The sequence below is a fragment of the Anabrus simplex genome, chromosome 1 (genome assembly GCF_040414725.1).
Source record: "Anabrus simplex isolate iqAnaSimp1 chromosome 1, ASM4041472v1, whole genome shotgun sequence".
NCBI lineage: Eukaryota > Metazoa > Arthropoda > Insecta > Orthoptera > Tettigoniidae > Anabrus > Anabrus simplex.
This window is the reverse complement of record NC_090265.1, coordinates 156,296,904-156,319,064: the sequence shown is the minus strand read 5'-3', so window position 1 is coordinate 156,319,064 and position 22,161 is coordinate 156,296,904. Positions and strand designations below refer to the sequence as shown.

The window sequence follows — 22,161 nt, the reverse complement described above, 5'->3', positions numbered from 1 at the left end:
GTATTCATCTAACATGTTACACCAAAGTAACTTCCAATCCAATGAGATACCGAGGTTTCGTTTCCATATTCTGAAATGGTATTAATGGGCTCGTGAAACATTGTGCAACGTTCTTCCGAAGGATGATTAATAACGACAATATCGATACAAACTTCGTTTTGCGTACATGGAACTATAGTAATTTTTGTCCCTAACAAAAAGTTCAAAATTTTACGAATGCAGATATGTGATTAATTCATACAACAGACAATTAACTGTTGAAATATCAATAATACTTCAACTTGCCCTCTCAGACCGTTCGTTAACGCAAGGTCTTGTTGACACAAACTGCTTCCTTGTGATCCGAGCCATACAACACTATGTACAGTACAAGCATGTCTCGTAAATACAGTGTGATGTATCTCTCGGGTGTGCGACATTTTTATGACAGAAGAACTAAAGATGGGAAAAGAAAGTTTATGTTTAAAAAAAACAGTTTCAGTTACAAACGAGCGTAACTAAAGCTTTCTTGTCTTTGTTTTGAGAATACAGTACATACGTACAGAGAAATGAAAATAACACTGCCGACCCAGTTTCCCACGGTCGCGAGCGTGGAATATGTTGAACAGCAAAGAGAATCGTCAAGTAGAGAAGTTAGGTTAATGAGGAAATTACGTTTGGACTAAACATTATTGGACTAAAAAAAACACAAAAACATTAGAGTGCTTTCAGTAAATTAAGTTTCACGTTTTCAAAAAATTGCTTTACGTCGCACCGACACACATAGGTCTTATGGCGACGATGGGGTAGGAAGCGACCGGGGCCTTAATTAAGGTACAGTTCCACCATTTTCCTGGTGTGAAAATGGGGAAATCACGGAAAACCATCTTCAGGGTTGCCCGCAGTGAGGTTCGAACCCATTATCTCCCGAATTCAAGCTGACAGCTACTAAACCCACTTGCTCTATTAGTATTGACGTTTTTAATACTTTAATGATATACTCTTGTTTTTAAAAGTTTACATTAGTGAATAAGTGATTGTGTTGTGAAGAGAAACACACAGCTGTGTCTAATATTTCGTATTATTCAGACAATGACGTTGGCATGTATGTACTGCACTTTTATATTATTTTCCATTTAAAAAATTTGTAATATTGTAGACTGTGATACTGTAGGTTAAAAAAACGATAGAAAAGGGGCAAGGACTGGGAAGGATGCGACCCCGGCATTAATTAAGTGTGATAATTGAGAATGCACATAAAAACATCTTCATGGCTGCGGACAGTAGCGTTCGAACACACCGTCCCTCGAATCCAAGTTAACAGCTACACGACCTGAACCGTGCAGTCGATTTGCTCGGTCGTATGGTTCCTATTTTGTAGTTAATTTTCATGTTGGAAGTTTCAGTAGCGTATGCTATTTAATAAAATGTAAATTTGATGTAATATTGTTTGTACGCTAGCCTCCGTGGCTCAGGTGGCAGCGCGCCGGCCCCTCAACGCTGGGTTCCGTGGTTCAATTCCCGGTCACTCCATGTGCTGGACAAAGCGGAGGCGCGACAGGTTTTTCTGCGGGTATTCGGTTTTACCAGTCATCTTTCACTCCAGCAACACTCTCCATTATCATTTAATTCCATCTCTTAGTCATTAATCATTACCCCAGGGGAGTGCGACAGGATTCGGCAGCCGGCAAAATTTCTATCCTTACAACTAGATGGGGGTGTCATTAATTCCATTCCTGACCCGGTCGAATTACTGGAAAAAGGCTGTGGATTTTCGTCGTTTGTACACTATGATTAGGTTCTTTGCTAGCCAGCAGAAATACGTATTTTCTCAGAATTTACCAAATAGATCTAAGTGGCCATGTACCAAGCGATAAAGTACACACAGCCTGATGTCGAATTGCTCATCCTTAGGCATCCTTTGTGCGTGTCTGATACTGAAGTGAGAATCCTTTCTAACTAGCAGCTAAACAGTCCACGATTATTCGAGCACGGGACTCGACAGGAAGTCGTTTAATGCCACACAGACGAGGCTGTACGTTATCAACGAGAGTTAAAGCAAACTCGGCGAGTCGTCATCTGCATATTCATGAGGCAAGCTAAATATCTTCAAATATCGCGCAATGGCTGCATGGAGGAGGATTAGCATACGTGATATACTGTTTGCGAAGGTCGTTCCTTTACCTTCATCTCGTGTTGATTCATTTATATAGGTGTTGTTGGTTCAGCGTCATCCAGAGAGAGTGCCAAAAATGTCCTGATCAAAGTTTAAATCAATCCATCATCACGAATATCGGAATAAATGTCGATAAATTAAAGTCAAGTATTTCGCAGGATTTAGTCTCCGGCCGTTAACATTTATTTTCCGAAATAATTATTCCACATTGTATATTTTGAAGAGAGTTACCTTAACCGAACCCCTTTAAAATAGTCGTGCAGAGTTATCTATCCTTGTTCATCTTTTACAACTCAATGGAATCAAGTCCTTTAATTGGCGAACGAAGAACTGAATCCGGGTCACCGAGCTGCAAAGTACTTTGTTTGCTAATAATAATAATGGCGTGTGACCTCCGAAGAGGCCGGGTGCAGGTCTTTCGAGTTGACACCGTATAGGTGACCTGCGCGTCTATGAGAATGGTGCCCTACCTGTGATGAATTCTAATGCTGAAGACGGCACACACACCCAGCCCCCGAGCCAATGGAAATAACCAATTAAGGTTAAAATCCCCGACCCGGCCGGGAATCGAACCCGGGACCCTCTGGACCAAACGCCAGCACGCTAACCATTTAGCCATGGAGCCGGACTACTTTGTTTGCTTACAAGTGTTTTAACTTTGCACCTACTCACTTAGATCTTTTGCGACGATGGAACGGCGAAGGGCTACGACTGGAAGAGAAGCGGCTGTGACTTTCAGGGGAGACCAACGCCTTTGACCGACCAAAAATGCGATTTTTCTTTTTTATTCATTAAAATAGAACTTTTCTCTTTATAACAGTGCAAAATGTTCGTTAATATCTCCAATACTTTCAGGAGTTGTGAGCAAAAACGTGAACTCCTGTCATCCAAGCAAGCCCTTTATCGGTAAGTTTGTCGCTCGTTTTTCGTACCGTTAGCTTTTCAGAACCTTTTCTCTGATAACTCTGACAGTTTTTAAGATATCAAGATGAAATTTTGCTTTCATGTATATTTCGTAGAGAAACGCTAGAATTATTGAGCTATCTTCTGTGATGGTTAAGTTAAAAACATATTTTAAAATCAAAATTAGTGAACAAATTGACTACTTGAAAATAACTTCATGAAAACAATATTTATACTTGATAAACTTCACTGATTCTAGTAAACTTACATGTTGTAGCTATAAAATTACAAATCATAATTTAAAAAATATTCATTTGCTAGGAAATTATCAGGGAACTACAAAATAATGGCCATGATACACCACCATTTTGAATAATTAATCTTATATAATGGTATAAGTTTAAATGGTTTCTACATATGTAGGCATATTATTAGGGTAAACTTGGCAAATATGGGCACCATAAGGTATATCTGAAGAAAAGGAACACTAAAACAACTTCCATTTTCCTGGTAAAAAATCCTTGAAAACTTACAACTATTTCCATTCGAATAAAGCTTGAACTAGCCTCTATCCCATAGTGGTTGACATACTGTGCAGCTTCGCAGCAAACCCTGCAACTGCCCATATTTGCCAAACTCTTAAGGTAATATGGGCACATTTTCTGGTAATATGGGCACAAGTTATTAAATCACAATTAGAGCCACTGATATGGTTATATCCATTTTGTATTGTAACAAGGTGGTTGTATTGAACATACATATATGAAATAAGGGTAAATATATATTATAATTAAACACTGATCATGAACAAATGCTACCAAGGAAGTAGAACTAATACCATTATTAAGTTATCAACTCGGAATCACTTGAATTGAATTAGAAAATGTAAGTAAGATAAAACTGGTCAAAACTGTGTGTAATATGAAAAGTAAAAGGATTAATCTAACAGAAACAGTCACATGAGAGCACTCTGAGTCATAAATACTGACAAAGTTTTTTTAACTGCCCTCATCACAATAGAAAGAATCGCCTTCCATCTCTACGCACTACTCATGGAACCACTTAGCACATGAACCACAACACTTAGACCACTTCTGCCCTTCATTCTCATCATAATAATTCCCCTTACACACAGGACAAATACAGGAAACTTTGTTGCTCCGTATGGCTTTACGCTTTGCGGCTAAACCTCCTCTACTGACTCCTGCGATAGGCCCCCCTTTTCTGCGCTGAAGCCAGATTTTCTTCACTTGCAAGTTCTCTTGCAGAACACTTACGTCTTCCCCGGTTACTAGTCTTCTTCAGTTTTGGACTGGACTAATTTTGTTTCCTTTTTCACATACAACATGGCTACCCCTCGTGTTCATTTGGAGTCCTGACTCGTCGGCATTAAATATTCTGGCCGGCTTGTTTAGCAGATTCAAATCCTTCATCTTTTTTTTCGAGAATTTTAAGTTTGTCTAGGCACATAAGTTCTAGATGCTTGTACCTGATTACAATCGCAATTTCTTACTGTTATTACAACACGTGACATATCCTCTTTATCCCATTTCTGGCGGATACCCGCTCGTTCATTCCCATTTTGCATCATAATCTGGAAAAAAAGGAAAAAAAAATATTTCTTTTTTGCGAAATAGCTACGTGCTATATTAATCGATTAACATGAAAACGTACAGATTGCCATAGAAATAAAAAAGAATAAGTCTATCTCAGAGCCCGTCACGTAAATACAATCTAATTTGATGATGCCCATATTACCTACAATGTCACTGCCCATTTTTGCCTTAGTGCCACATTTCAGAAGTTGGCATTAATGGGAAAGAACTAACTCCCAAGCGCGTATCCTCTCGCTACAACATACCCTACACTAACCTTGCAAGCTACCCCTAGTAATATTTCTTGAAAAATAAACTTATTTTGCGTGTAGTGCCTTAAGTAAATTAACTGAGTTATTATAACGCCTCGATTTTGGAAGAGTAGACTGGTCTACTTACCTCAAACCATGTTCTTTTCAGCTTCCGTTAGCACAGTAGAAGACAACCTTTAACATACTGAGCAGGCATGACACTTCACGATCACCAACCTAGCAGAGCGCATGCTTCTACTCGCTACCATTGCGTGAAAAATGAAGAATTTCTTAAATCTGCCCATATTACCTTAGTGCCCATATTTGCCAAGTTTACCCTAAGGAATAATGTGTCTGTCATACTATGTTTCCTTTTAATATTCATTTCCACTGCTACTGAAAAAGTTTAACACACCCCATTTTTCTATGTTGAACGATGTGCACCCCCCCAACCCACCCTTAATTACAGTACAGCCTCATTATTATCTGGCAAGAAAACAGGAAACCACGGAAAAACCGCCTTCAGAGCTCCCGAATGCAAGGTCACAACTACGTGACGCGAACTGCGTAACCAACACGCTCGGTGGAAAACAACTGAACTATTCCACGGACCTCGGTGGAACAGCACAAAACGGATTGAAAACTATATAGACTGTATTGATGCTCAAATACGCCAGCCTCTTGTCAAATGATTTACTGGCACGTTAAATACACCTGCGGGACAAAATTTTAAATCCACAGTGTTTCCGAAAAACGTAAAAAAATGTTTGTGGAACGTAAGATCAATGACGTTGTTTTATTATCAACCACATACCACTTCGGCTGCGAGCCCCAGCTCAGGACAAACTAAACTGATGTGTTTGTACAAGTCGCATGCCTGCTTGAGCTTTTACTCTGTTCGATTAACATGATCTTGGGCTCCAAGATTTAGAAAGCGGTTGATACCAGCATTTAGTCAGAAACATCTCGATATTCACTCAATGTAAGAAGAGAAAACTGTCGTAGGAAGAGCTCTCAACAAACTTTACTCTTCGCTACAGATGAACTGATTACAGGAGAAGTGATGATGGCATTACGCCACTTCATTTCACTTAAAGTAGGCCTTTGTATTAGTATACTAGATGCGTTGGAAACATATTGATATTCCTGTTGTATCTCACAAGAGTAGGTAAGTAGATCGTAGGCCAACTCGAGGGGAAAAAAAGGGAAAAAAAAAGAAAAAAAAAAAGAAAAAAAGAAGTAAATGTAAGCGAGAATTAGGAACTCGTTAGTAAGAGAGAAGTAGTATCTCCAATGGAATTCAAATCCTATCCAGTATATGAGACAAATCAATCGTGAAATATAGTATTATTGTAGTTCTCATTTCATCCAAGCTAGACATTATTAAGAAATGAGGGAGTGGGGAATTTAGAAGCTAAAAGGGACGGTTTTAGTTCCTCAAAAGTATTTGCTTCGGTATAAATATATGCCGGCCCCGCGGTGCAACATTTGCAAAATTTGGGCTGGGAAGAATTGGGAGAAAGGAGACGAGCTGCTCGACTAAGTGGTATGTTCAGAGCTGTCAGTGGAGAGATGGCGTGGGAGGACATCAGTAGACGAATAAGTTTGGATGATGTCTTTAAAAATAGGAAAGATCACAATATGAAGATAAAGTTGGAATTCAAGAGGACAAATTGGGGCAAATATTCATTTATAGGAAGGGGAGTTAGGGATTGGAATAACTTACCAAGGGAAATGTTCAATAATTTTCCAATTTCTTTGCGATCATTTAAGAAAAGGCTAGGAAAACAACAGATAGGGAATCTGCCACCTGGGCGACTGCCCTAAATGCAGATCAGTAGTGATTGAAAAAAAACAATGGAGCGTGCCTGCCTCTTACCCGAAGGCCCAGGGTTCGATTCCCGGCAAGGTCAAGGTCCACTCGGCCTACGTGATTACAATTGAGGAGATAACTGACGGCGAGATAGCGGCCCCGGTCTAGAAAGCCGGGAATAACGACCGAGAGGATTCGTCGTGCTGACCACACGACACTTCATAATCTGCAGGCCTTCGGGCTAAGCAGCGGTCGCTTAGCCCATGGCCCTTCGGGACTGTTGCGGCATAGAGGAATATATATACTTAACATTTATTTGCAATGTCAAGGAACACACAAGCGACAAACCAAGATATATATAGCGTGTGTGTGTGTGTGTGTGTGTGTGTGTGTGTGTGTGAAGTAGCTCATAATATGACAAAGACATAGACAGGCCAGTGTAGGAGAGGGCAACAGAAGGCGAATAAAAGGACAAACATGAAAACATAAAAGAACAAAGACTTGATATCTGCAGTACATGATGAAGACGGGCATTTAATGATACTTGATGTTGGACGTGAACGAAAATCCACAGCCTGTTTCCGGTCATTCGGCTGGGTCAGGAATGGAATGAATGAATGAAGCCCCATCTAGCGGCGAGGGTTGGAATTGTGCCGACTGCCGAAGCCTATCTCACTCCTCTGGGGCAATGATTAATGAATGACAAATGAAATGAAATTATATTGGGGAGTGTTGCTGGAATGAAATGACAGAGAAAACCGGAGTACCCGGAGAAAAACCTGTCCCGCCTTCACTTTGTCCAGCAAAAATCTCACATGGAGTGACCGGGATTTGAACCACGGAACCCAGCGGTGAGAGGCCGGCGCGCTGCCCCCTGAGCCACGGAGGCTCATGTTGCACGTCTGGAACATAAATTTAAAATTGACGCTCATCATGAAATAATAATAATAATAATAATAATAATAATAATAATAATAATAATAATAATAATAATGTTATTTGCTTTACGTCCCACTAACTACTTTTTAAGGTCTTCGGAGACGCCGAGGTGCCGGAATTTACTCCCGCAGGAGTTCTTTTACGTGCCAGTAAATCTACCGACATGGGGCTGTCGTATTTGAGCACCTTCAAATACCACCGGACTGAGCCAGGATCGAACCTGCCAAGTTGGGGTTCGAAGGCCAGCGCCTTAACCGTCTGAGCCACTCAGCCCGGCAAAGTAATAATGTGCTGCTATTTGCTTCACGTCGCATCGACACAGATAGGTCTTATGGCGACGATGGGATAGGAAAGGCCTACGAATTGGAAGGAAGCGGCCGTGGCCTTAATTAAGATACAGTCCCGGCATTTGCCTGGTGTGAAAATGGGAAACCACGGAAATCCATCTACAGGGCTGCCGACAGTGGGGCTCGAACCCACTATCTCCCGATTACTGGATACTGGCCGCACTTAAGCGACTGCAGCTATCGAGCTCGGTAGTAATAATGTGAATCAATGCATGTGTGATAGGCGCTGGGTACCTATAGAAACAGGAAACCACGGAAAAGCGTCTTCAGAGCTCCGGAATGCAAGGTCACAACTACGTGCGCCAACGCGCTCGGTAGAAAACTACTTAACTATATCCACGGACCATGATGGAACGGCACAAAACGGAATGAAACCTATGGACTTATAAGATCATGATGACAGGAAAGAGAGGAGATAATTAGTGCAGGAGATCAACTCACAACAATACATTCATCTATATAATGTACTATACTGTACATGCGGCACACAAAAATGATTCTTTCATCTAGTGAAAAGGAATGTGTGAATGAACTTTCCTTTTGATAAACCTTCCAGAGAATACACACAACGCTTAATGTTAAGATACAGAGATCTTGAATGTAAGTACTGAATTATTATCAATTACAAGAGTGCCAGTAAAAGAATGTCTTAACCATCCACTAAATAAGTCAAGGGCCTTGTGCCCTCAGTTCCGTTTCTTGATACGGGGTCGGAGATGAGGTGAGATGAAATAATATCGTATAATTTTACGGCCGGATGCCCTTCCTGACGCCAAGCTCAGTTGAGGAGCTAATGAAGATGATGGTGAGTGAAATTGGATAAGGAGGCGGAAGAAATCGACTGTGGGCTATGAACAGGAACTGTCCCGGCATTTTCCTGGAAGTGAAAATGGGAAACCACAGGAAACAATTCTCAAGACAGCCGACGGTGGGGCTCGAACCCACTCGTCTACCGAATGCAGAATTTGGCTCCATAGCCGTAACGCATTAACACGCGCGGTCACTCGGCTCGGTTCATTGGAAGTCTGAATAATAAAACTAATTTCTTCAGTTTTCAAATAACGGTGACTAATACAGGTCATGAATTAAATGACATGCACCAACGAACATGTCATAAATCACATTATGGGGTCGAAACTACATAACATATCCCTGAAGCACTTTTATCTTCTTTGTAGTTCACAAGGTTCCTTTGCGTGTCAACACCAGCATATTCCGTCTCCTACAGCAGTCGGCGTGCCGCTGAAAGCGAAAGCAGAGTAATTCGATATGGAAGAATGGTTCATCGTTCGACACGAGCAGCCTGCAATTATACGAATTACTGCAACAAGGTGGAATTGAGTTTCGAGGAAGTAATGGGTGAACACCGCCAGCTGGAGGATCGTGTCCTGTCACACCATGGATAAGGTATAATAAAGATACTGAAATTAGCACACGAGAAACTTAAAGCAACATTTCCCCTTCATCCCTGTACAGTAAAGCGCCCTCGCACTAACTGCTGTCAAGCCGAGACGGCAGAGTTCGCCTAGCCGACGTGGGTTCGATTGAGTTTACGACCCACTAACTACTTACGGTGAATATTGAATTTTCACGACCGCATTCTAATCGAAATCGACTTTCAACCTATGAGGTAATGTTACGTACGTGTCGAAGAGATGTTTAGTTCGTTCGTAATCTGCTTACCCTCCAGGGTCGGTTTTTCCCTCGGACTCAGCGAGGAATTCCACCTCTACCGCCTCAAGGACAGTGTCCTGGAACTTTAGACTCTGGGTCTGGGGATACAACTGGGGAGGATGACCAGTACCTCGCCCAGAGCACCTCACCTGCTATGCTGAACAGGGGCCTTGTGGGAGATGGGAAGATTGGAAGGGATAGACAAGGAAGAGGGAAGGAAACGGCCGTGGCCTTAAGTTAGGTACCATCCCGACATTTGCCTGAAGGAGAAGTGGGAAATCACGGAAAACCACTTCCAGGATGGCTGAGGAGGGAATCGAACCCCCTCTACTCAGTTGACCTCCCGAGGCTAAGTGGGCCCCGTTCCAGCCCTCATACCACTTTTCAAATATCGTGACAGAGCCGGGAATCGAACCCGGCCCTCTGGGGGTGGCAGCTAATCACACTAACCACTACACCACAGAGGCGGACGAAAAGTTAAGTACAAAACAAAAATGGCCAACCAGACACCAGTGGGATCCGAACCTACAACCTCCCGATTTCGCGTCGGTTCCTCTACCAACTGAGGTATGGTGACCTAGGTCATCTTCGTTCTGTTGGAACGGATCTAAGCTAAAGGTCTACCACCATTGCCATCACACTGTAGAGCGCGTGCAAGTCGCCCGTTGTGGGCCAATTCAGTGAATAATGAATTTTCACGACCGCGCTGTAATCGAAATCGATTACTTTTACGGTTTAACGCCGAGGTGCCGTAATTTTGTCCCGCAGGAGTTCTTTAACGTGCCAGTAAATATACCGACACGAGGTTGACGCATTTAGCACCTTCGAATACCACCGGACTGGGCCATGATCGAACCTGCCGAGCTGGACTCAGAAGGCCAGTGCTCTGCCGTCCAAGCTACTCAGCCCGGTGGTTCTCATCAGAAAAAGTGATGAGAAATTTATCTCCACTTTTAGGAACGTACATGGACCTGTAGTCCCCTCACGTTTAATGCCTAAAGTAACAACCTCACTCTAGTCCACTATTACTGTTACGAACAGGCAAAAAAAAAAAAAAAAAGGAATATTTAGACATTTACCTACCCTTCAGCAAATAGGCTTGCTTTACGTCTTTGTCAGTACTATGTTATGGACTGTTAGCGCTAAATTATTTCTAATCTATCACTCATTCGTTCATTCCAGAGTTGGAACAAGCCTCTCAGGTGATGTTAGTGAACAAAACGATGCTTATTATAGATTGGTAGTTTCCTCTTTGCAAGATCTGTCCGTCCTCCTTTCCAACTATTAGCCTGGATTCGCCCACAAATTTTTACAGAAATAACATAATTGAAATGAATATCGTAAGATCAAGAGACTAACGCGTTCACGTCAGAAATTCTGCTATTTACTTCGAAAAAAAATAGTGTTCCCATTTTTCCTTTAACACCTTCCCAATAAATGTCGGTCTTCGGATTCGAAGAAGGCGAGCTCAAACCTAACAGACGTAGTCATACGATATAGATATCTTCCTCTTAATCCGTTTATCCTCCAGGGTTGGCTTTTCCCTCGGACTGAGCGAGGGATCCCACCTCCACCGCCTCAAGGGCAATGTCCTGGAGCTTCAGACTCTGGGTCGGGGGATACAACTGGGGAGGATGACCAGTACCTCATCCAGGCGGCCTCACCTGCTATGCCGAACAGGTGCCTTGTGGGGGGATGGGAAGATTGGAAGGGATAGACAAGGAAGAGGGAAGGAAGCGGCCGTTGCATTAAGTTAGGTACCATCCCGGCATATGCCTGGGGGAGAAGTGGGAATCCACGGAAAACCACTTCCAGGATGGCTGAGGTGGGAATCGAACCCACCTCTACTCAGTTGACCACCCGAGGCTGAGTGGACCCCGTTTCAGCCCTCATACCAATTTTCAAATTTCGTGGCAGAGCCGGGAATCGTACCCGGGGTGGCAACTAATCACACTAACCTATACACCACAGAGGCGGACCGATATAGATATATAAAAAAATAATGTCCCACTGACCAATTTTACTGGTTTTTTTAATGCCGATGTGCCGGAATTTTATCCCGCAGATAGCGATACGAGGCTGAAGTATTTAAACAGATTCAAATAATAGAACCCTGTATTACGGATGTCCACAAAGTTAGTGTCCTGGCGGATACAAACTGTATGGCAGTGCTGATAAGTCTGCTGATAATTTCTAAACAACGATGTTTACTGATTTTTCACTCAGGTATACTCTCACTTTTGCTTGTGGTTAGGCGATCCTTGACACTGGTAAGGAATAATGGCGATATATTTAGAGCCTTGAGACCATAAAGCCGTAAATCTGATCGAAAACTAACTGGACCCTGCCCGCAATTAGTGGAAGGAAAGAACAAAGGTCAGTACGTCGGTAGTTGTCGCAAGAGAAAATCCCTCATAAATCTGTGACTTTAGGAGTTATGGTGCCAGGTGTCAAGCCTATTGTATTATGTTAACAGATCTATCCGTTTCAATATCTTGGGTGTAATACACTGTGCGTAAATATTTATAACAACCGCGGATAACCATTTGAAGCGAGCCCGCTAACTTGAGCTCAGAGCGCCAGCGTTCTACAGGCTGTGTTACAGTCAACAAATACAGTAAACGGATCTCTGGCGACACTTTCATGTTTAGCCGACAAAATTAAACATAGCAATAGGGCGCCCAATAGGTTTCCGGTTCCCCTGCCTCTGGTAGAGTTAAAAGGAACGTTGAAATAGACACGCTGAGAGCCAAAATGGCGTCGCAAGGCTGCACAGAATAGCGGAGGCCATATTATTATTATTATTATTATTATTATTATTATTATTATTATTATTATTGCTTCATTCCGACTCATTGGCTGAATGGTCTGCTATGAGGCCTTCGGTCCAGAAGGTCCCGGGTTTGATTCCCGACCGCGTCGGATGTTTGTGTTTGTCCCAACACTCCTCTTCATATTCAGACAACAAACGACACTCCTAACCACCACAGAAACACGCAATAGCGATCACATCCCTCCATATAGGGTTAGTGTCAGGAACGGCATCCGACCATAAAACAGGACCAAGTCCATATGTGCTACATCCGTTTTCTTATGGTTTTTCTGATTTTTAATTTTTTTTCCCCGTTTGCACACACGACCCCACAGATGTGGGAGAAACAGTGGAAGAAGAGAGATTATTATGATTGCTTCAATTAAGGACATAGAGTAATATCCAGTATAACTGTGACACATGCTGTACTGTCCGACTCGTTGGCTGAACGGTCAGCGTACTGGCCCTCGGTTCAGAGGGTCCCGGATTCGATTCCCGGCCGGGTCGGGCATTTTAACCTTAATTGGTTAATTCCAATGGCACGGGGGCTGAGTGTATGTGTTGTCTTCATCGTCATTTCATCCTCATTACGACGGGCAGGTCACTTACGGGTGTCAATTAGAAAGACCTGCACTTGGCGAGCCGAACCCGTCCTGGGATATCCCGGCACTAAAAGCCATACGACATTTCATTTCACCTGCTGTATTGAGTGTAACTACGGCAATTCCTTTAACCCTAATTGAAATCAACAACGTAGGACAAATTAAATAATAATTTCAAATGGGAATTGTGTGGGCGTGATTAACTCAGTGGCTTAATTGCTGCTTTCCGCCAGGAAGACTGACGTTTCAATTTCGGTCGATCCCGACTTGAGATTTTCATCTCAAGCACATCAAGTCGGGTCAGGAAGGGCATTCTACCTTCTACCCTCGGTCAAAGCCAAAATGAGCTTTGATTGCTCCAGCGACCCCGGAAATAAATGGATTAAGTGTATGAACGTTTCTTATATGGAAATCTGTGCTTTGACAAAATTATCATTCCGTTTGGTCTGGGAAATGCATCATGGGAGCTGAAATATAAACCACATACATATGTGTGGGAAGAATCCCAGGAATAATCACGGACATTATAGTCTGTATTTGAAGCAATTACTTCAGATAGAAACTAGAACTTCTCCAGATGGTGCACCGTAGTGAGAATTGGGCTAATGATATAAAATTAGATATAGACTGCAATTGCATGCGAGAGGCCCCTCATCTCATCCTCAACAAAACTAACTACAAAAGGAGCTCTAAGAAGCTCATTAACTGTAGTACAATATCAAATCCACTGGAACTCCCACGATTTTAAATGAGTCGACTAGGATACAGTATCACTGTACAACACGGAACATGAAACTCATTAAATACTTGTGTACAATAAAGGTCTTACATTAATTAACCCAGTTCACCTGCCAAGCACGATTGGGCCCTTTCACATGACCTCTATTACAGCTAAATGGTCTCCCATTAACAGACACTATGTCAGATTGCTTGAATATAGTGTACAATCAAACTACATCTAGGTGAACCGCACTCACCTGCAACTAATATATTTGTTTACAAAACTTCGTGTTATTACGAAAGAAAGCAACATTAGCTGTCCCCTGCTACTTGTTTTACGTCGCACCGACACAGATAGGTCTTATGGCGACGATGGGACAGGAAAGGGCTAGGAGTGGGAAGAAAGTGGCCGTGGCCTTAATTAAGGTACAGCCCCAGCATCTGCCTGGTGTGAAAATGGGAAACCACGGAAAACCATCGCTGACGGATTATTAAATAGCTCACGGTCATAGGGTTAGCAGCAGGAGCTAATGAGACACCACTCCAATGACATGAAAGTCCTTGTTGTATGCCCAAATGGTTTATCGTGAGGAACATGCCTTAATGTCGCTTTCTTTTACTAAGTGAGTTATACCATTATACAGAAATCCCAATCCACACCGCTGCTAAGCGCGTGGCGGAAAAACAAAAGGTCAAATAGTGCTGCGATCTGCTCCGTAACTCATGTCTTTGCGTATTTTTTGTTAGTTTATTATTTAATTTTGCCTCTGCTGGCGAGATGTAATGTTTAAGTGCACCATGTCTTCTGGTATGGGCTAGAATAAAATTGTTACTTTTATTGACCTGTCTCAGTCTCATCCTTGGCTCTGACAATATGAAAAGTGACTGAGGTATGAGCGATGCTAGTAATACCATTCCTTATGTAGCCAGTCCCTGTTATGAATGATTTGAAAATGTCGCTGATGGGGTTGGTTGGTGCGTGCATTTCATTGGGCTTGGCAAACTGATACGAAATAGCAACTTCTGGCGCGGTGAGGAAAGCAACGGGAAACTATCTCGCTCCTCATTTTCCTAGTATGCCTCTTCACTGACACCTAGGCTGTCTATGACAGCTGTTGGCGGAGCTGTCGAGGATCAAACCAATCTTCGGGATGAATACCCAATATATATTATTGAATTGTAATTTTACAGGAATTATTACCGCATTATTATTTAGATTTTATTGATTATTTAATACACTTTCTAATCGAGTGCTGCAGAAATCGGCAAAATAAAGCCATAGTATAAATAAAACATTGTAGTCGAAGCAAACTTTCAACGTATTAGGTCGTATTCAGTATGTACTGAAGAGATAAGTACAGTACAAAAATGGCCAATCGGACACCAGTAAGATTCCAACCCACACTCTTACGATTTCCAACTGAGCTACGGTGACCTAGGTTTTTTTTTTTTTTCTGTGAGAAATCTGAAGGTTGTGGATTCAGATCCCAGTGGTGTCCCGTTGGCTAATTTTGTTCTGTACTTGACATTTTTTTGGTACGTACTCTATGCAATGAATATGACCTCATACGTTGAAAGTTTATTTCGAGTACAATGCGGTCATGAAAATTCAATATTCATTAAAACAACGTACGTTTCATTGTATATGTTAATCATCCGAGTCATCTGAGACATCCGACCATACGTTTACATATATTTCGTCATTGCCAAAAACAGACAATGTTCCTATTACAATGAAACCTGGACGCAACGGAATCTCATGGTACACGCACGCACATTAATGGTGTCCCGACATAAACAATCAACATTGCCCCACTCCAGTACTGAAAATGAGGGGAGAGAGTAAAGGGTTAGTGTTGAAGGCCACTCCAGTACTGAAAAGGAGGGGAAGGGAGTGAACAGGTAGTGCTGAATACACAGTGTGTGTATTCCGGCGTTATACTGTAACATTGTAATAAGATGGCTCCTATCCTATCACAGGTGAATCGAGGCCGTATTATTGGCATGTGGGAGGCTCACATGGTCCACCAAGCAATAGCACAAGCAATACCATGCAGTCTTAAGACAGTCTGGAGGTGGATAGAAATATGGCAAGAACGAGGTGAAGAAGGATTGGTAGACCCGATACAACGCAGTTACAAAATATTCCTAATTAGTATAAAATACTTTTCGGTTAAAAACCTCCTTTACCTCTTAATACTGTAATTAACAGAGTAGGGTACTTTTTAATTTTTTAAATGTTAAATTGCTATTTGTTCGGGGCGTCGACCTGTAGAGTTCTTTTGCCCCTACTTGCACAATATATGAACCTGCATGTAATTGGAATTGCGGAAGTATTGAGTGTTGAATGTGAGAAACGTTAAGGACGACACAAACACGCAGTCCCCAAGCCAGGGATATAATCATTTACAATTAAAACCCCCTGACCCGGCCGGGAATCGAACCCGGGGCAGCCGGACGCGTTGCCCCGTACACGGCGGGGCCGGACGAGTAGGTAACCTGATGCTGTACTTCAATACATCCGCCACTGTGCCCATTTCGATCACAACGAAGTCTTGTAGCGGGCTGTCTGCATGCAGTCCATGCAGCAATGCGTTAAGCGAGAAGGTGAGTCACTGTGCCTTCAACACTACCCCTTCACTCTCTCCCCTTCTTTTCAGTACTGGAGTGTTGCAGTGTTGATTGTTTATGACGGGACACCATTAATGTGCACGTCTGTACCACGTCTCTTTTCCGCTGCGCACAGGTTTCCGTTGATGAAAGGTAAACGTGATATAAGTTACATTCCACTCACGTACTGTGTACTGGGGTTCTGCACACCAGTTTGAGATGTTTTTTAGCCACTTTACTGCATAGTGGGGTCTCTCAGGATAAACAACAGGCTACTGTATGCTGTAACACTCTTTACTTTATTATTCGTTACACAAGAGAGACACTACAATACGTTTCCTTTTCACTGCTTTTCATGTTCTCATGGAAGTTAAATTACTCGAAACAAGTACAATGTGTTGAACATATTATAACAGATTTCTGGACTTATCGTTTTGTTTTTTTTTTGCTACTGGCTTTACGTACCACCGGCACAGATAGGTCTTATCGTTTTGTTTTTTTTTGCTACTGGCTTTACGTACCACCGGCACAGATAGGTCTTATGGCAACGATTGGACAGGAAACGGCTAGGACTGGGAAGGAAGCGGCCGTAGCCTAAATTAAGGTACAGCCCCAGCATTTGCCTGGTGAGAAAATGGGAAACCACGGAAAATCATCTTCAGGCCTGCCGACAGTGGGGTTCGAACCCACTATCTCCTGAATACTGGATACTCGGCCGCACGTAAGCGACTACAGCGATCGAGCTCGGTTTATCGTAATTTGTAGGATTGCCAATATCCTTGCTTTTCTTAAAAAAATCAAAAACTCGTAAAACTTTTAAGCAATTCAATTCTCATCATTAATTAAAAAATGCACGGAAAAATTGTATAATATTTCCGCTGTATACTGATAAACTGTTTCCGTTTCCGCGCTGGGCAGGTTCCGCTAAGTACAGGTACTTTTGTATATATTTCAGAGTTAATCTCATGTGACCATGAAATATTTCCGTTAACACCAGGTTTCCGCTACGTGCAGGTTCCGTTGTACACAGGTTTCGTGCCGGGCTGAGTGGCTCAGACGGTTGAGGCGCTGGCCTTCTGACCCCAACTTGGCAGGTTCGATCCTGGCTCAGTCCGGTGGTATTTGAAGGTGCTCAAATACGTCAGCCTCGTGTCGGTAGATTTACTGGCACGTAAATGAACTCCTGCGGGACAAAATTCCAGCACCTTGGCATCTCCGAAAACCGTAAACGAGTAGTTAGTGGGACGTAAAACAAATAACATTATTATTATTACAGGTTTCGTCTTCATCATCATTTCATCTTCAGGTCGCCTACGGAAGTCAAATAGAAAGACCTGCACCTGGCGAGTCGAACCCGTCCTGGGATATCCCGGCACTAAAAGCCATACGACATTTCATTTCACTGTATTATCATGTATGTCCCCTATATGTCTTAATTTATTTACAGTTCTGCCTTAATCTCGTACCAAGTATCTCACAGCTGCTGCACAATGTCACCCACTGGTCGAAATTTAAGGTTCGCCATCGCCGTACCACTACAACCACCGCACCCAATATTATCGCCACCGCCGACATCTCAAAACTACTCCGCCATGAGCGGTATCATCACCACATTCAACATAAAAACCACGGCCGAAAAAAAAAAAAAAGAAAAAGAAGCAGACACACTATACGCACAAACATAATACTGACAGCAACTGAGGCAATATTCTTAAAAGAGGAACATTGACAAGTTCGCGTATTTTCGATGGCTGGTACTAACGGAGGCCCGTCCCCACAGTTTTCTTTGTGCTGTGACAGCCTGGTGGTACGAAGATGCATATTTTTGACGTCTTCGGAGAAAGGATGTTAAGGCACTTCTGGTCAAGTAATAATTTGATACCGAGCTCGATAGCTGCAGTCGCTTAAGTGCGGCCAGTATCCAGTAATCGGGAGATAGTGGGTTCGAGCCCCACTGTCGGCAGCCCTGAAGATGGTTTTCCGTGGCTCCCCATTTTCACACCAGGCAAATGCCGGGGCTGTACGTTAATTAAGGCCACGGGCGCTTCCTTCCAATTCCTAGGCCTTTCCTATCCCATCGTCGCCGTAAGACATATGTGTCAAATATATATATATTTGATGCTTTATAAACACTCCAAAAGTATACTTAAGTCTTTGACAAATGTAATAATCGCGAACATCACCATAATTATTCCTCTTACGCTTGAAATACGAAAGACAAACGATCGGAAATTATATTATTCACAACTTTTATTATGGAGACCACAGTTTTTTTCGATACAGCTAATATTAACGGAGAAATTCGACATTTAATTCACTTACTGTTACTACGCCACTGTATACTAATCAAATAATATACAGCCTAGTGCTCAACCCGGCCATTTCTGAACTTAAATATCCAATATTGATACATTCTGCTGAGCCATTTTCCCGTGTCACAACAAACAAACAAACAAACAAACAAACAAACAAACAAACAAACAAACAAACAAACAAACAAGAATTTAACAGAATATTTTGTGTAATTAATCGGAGATTTAAAAATACAAAGTACGAAGCAAAAGTTTGAAGTGTACAAATAAAGTTATTTTGATTTATATAGATGCTTTTGTGTCACTTGATGATCTTAAGAACCTGAGAAAAATAAGTTATTTTGACTGTATGAATAGTGGTACCAGTCTTCTAAACCCAGAGCTTTAGGATGGAGTCCCAGTGTAGTTCGTACACGTCACATCCAGTGGCTGAATACTGTGCCCCGAGCGCTCATACTAGGAAGATCGACGTCCATTTGAACGAATAACAGGCACACTAAAATCCACCCCAATCCCGTGGCTACATACTATCGGTAACATACCACCTTCGGAACTGAGACGACAGGAAGCAACTATACGCGAGTGGAAAAATGTTATACCATCCTGATCATCCACAGAATCTCCCAATCGATGAGGTCCTTACTGACCTACCCCATTCTCGTCTTACAACAAGGAACCCAATATGCATGACATAATTGGCTTCAATATCCAGGACGAATGACGTCAAAGCTGGAGCTCTGCACGTGTGAAACACCAAGGCATCCATGTCCCCACAACTGGACTCCCAGGATTTCACTTGAAGAGACACCAATGGTCTAAACTCAACCGTTTAAGAACAGGCCACGCTAATGCCATGCTACATAAGTCGGGACTTCGAGAATCCCCCGTCTGTGACTGCGGAGCCCCTTACCAGGCAGTGCAGCACATTACTGAGGAGTGCCCTCTGAGGAAGTATGATGGACCAGTTCAAGATGTCATCAGTGCTGCATCTCCCTTCTTAGAATGGCTACAGCAACTGGACATTCTTGTCCTTGTATATATTGTAAATTTTCTTTTTATTTTGTATACTTGTCATGCGATAAATAAATAAACTGATAAATCAAAGAATCTCCTTTCTTAAAACTCATAGTTGTCGAGGGGACGTCAAACATGTATTATTATTATTATTAAGTATTATATCTAGCTCCGCCTTGAATAATCACAAAAGTTCATTCATAAAATTGTACTTTATATATCCTTCAATACGCGCATCGTGCACTGACCTAGCGATTATTCAGAAATGTTAACGACTCAGCAACAAGTTAAGAATTAACAACACTACCATCGCTATATTTCAGCTTCGCTTACGAGTGGAACTCGCATAGTACTACAAGCTTGCACCTTTTTTTTTATTTTGCCAGGCTGAGCAGCTTGGACCGTAGAGCGCTGGCCTTCCGTATCCAACTTGGCAGGTTCGATCTTGGCTCAGTTCGGTGTATTTGAAGGTACTCAAATATACCAGCGTCACTGCGTCTCCTTGCAAGGGGAATGTGACACGACAAGAAATCACCTGTAAGTTGACGGAATGAAATTTTAACCAATTTCTCAGTTGTGGTCCTGAAGTTGAGCGCATCCATTCCAGACCCTAGTCCTAGTCATGAATATGTATCTTTCAATCCAGCCCTACGTAACGGCGTACTGGCATCATGCAGTAATCCTCCTGAATGCTCATACCAGTCAATCTCTTAATCTGTTCCGTACGTCGCGATGGTGCACGTCCTCTGAGTATTGAGCCATAGTCTTTATCCTCTACAATACATCTTGATGATGATGCTTGTTGTTTTAAGGGGCCTAACATCGAAGGTCATCGGCCCCTAATGGAACGAGATGGACGACATGATATATGATAATTAATATTTTAAAATGTACAATACATCTTTCCATTGCCTCTGGTCTCACAGCAATGTTGAGGTTGGTTAAATAGTTGTAGGGCCTACTTCCTCTTAAAACAGCAACCACCACCACCACCACCACCACCACCACCACCTGGCAATGTGACTAAAGTATCTGAATTGTCCTTGGCTGATATGGGTTGACAGTCTTGTACTGACACGTAGGTGTTTCAAGACTGAGTCATTAGATCAGTGTGTCGCCCAAGAAATCTCCCATAACACCATGTTTCTAAAGCGTCAATCCTCCGGCGATCAGCTATCTTCATCGTGAAACATGACGATGGACAGATCACTGAGCGAGTTGGCCTCACGGATTGGGTCGCGTAGCTGTCGGCTTGCATTCCGAAGATGGAGGGTTCGAATCCCAACGTCGTCGGCAGCTCTGAAGATGGCTTCCTGTGGTTTCCTATTTTCTCTGCAGGAAACGCTGAGGGTGTGCCCAAATTAAAGTCACGGCCCCTATATTCCCAATCCTAGCACTTTCCCATCCTTGTGTCACCAGAAAACTTTCGATTTAAAATAAGGAATTCAGACCAAGGTACCCACTCGAGCACCCTGGAGTCCCTCCTCTTTATACCCCTGCGTTACACACACATATATTATTATTATTATTATTATTATTATTATTATTATTTATTATTCTGGTGTTTGAGTTCAGAGTATGAGGGTAAATATCATTGGATTATTTGTTTAAGGACCTTTCAATTGCTACAGTTTTCTCTAAATGCCTTAGTGTCGGAATTTTGTCCTCAAAGGGGATTATTTAACGTGCTAATAAACGTACAGGCACTGGTTTCACACATTAAGGCGTTTCCCTAAATGTCTAACGGCAACGCCGAGATTCGATCCAGTGTACTGTAACACAAAGTGAACGCCTGACCACCAACACTCGCTCAATTAAAGATCTGCACACAACAATAAAAGCAACAGTTATGTTGGATAGTGTCACAAATGTTCAAATCCCCTGCGATAAAGGAAGTTATGGCATTCCATACCTCACAGCGATGGAGCAACAGTTATGTTGGATAGTGTCACAAATGTTCAAATCCCCTGCGATAAAGGAAGTTATGGCATTCCATACCTCACATCGATGGAGCAACAGTTTATTAAGCGCTGCCATGCTATGATTTGCACGCCTTCACCACCTCCTCCTCCTCCTCCTCGTTGGACCAAACACGGAATGTCAGAGTTCGTGGCGCGAGCGGGCTCAATGAAAGTGAATCTTCAATTACATCACTGGCCGGCAGCCTGACACTCAACCTTTCACTGAGGTGCCGCGCTTGGTGGCCCTGCTAAATCATATGGGCCAACAGTAGGCTAGTGAGGGAAGCTTCTATTCCATGTCATTAGTAAGAAATAAAACAAAATTAAACACATTTAAATATACAAAATCATTGGAAGTACAATGGTGCAGTGAACTAGCCACTAACTTCCCATCCGCTATAGACTATTTTGGATTCAAACGTCAATGATTTTGAGTAGTACTAACGATAGACA

At 42.4% G+C, this 22,161-nt stretch overlaps 1 protein-coding gene across 1 annotated transcript in view; it reads left to right on the top strand.

Moving 5' to 3' along the window:
• Positions 1-22,161, top strand: part of LOC136863270 (angiopoietin-4) — a 400,811-nt gene that overhangs the window by 16,621 nt on the left and 362,029 nt on the right. The gene's annotated exons all lie outside the window — the stretch shown is intronic.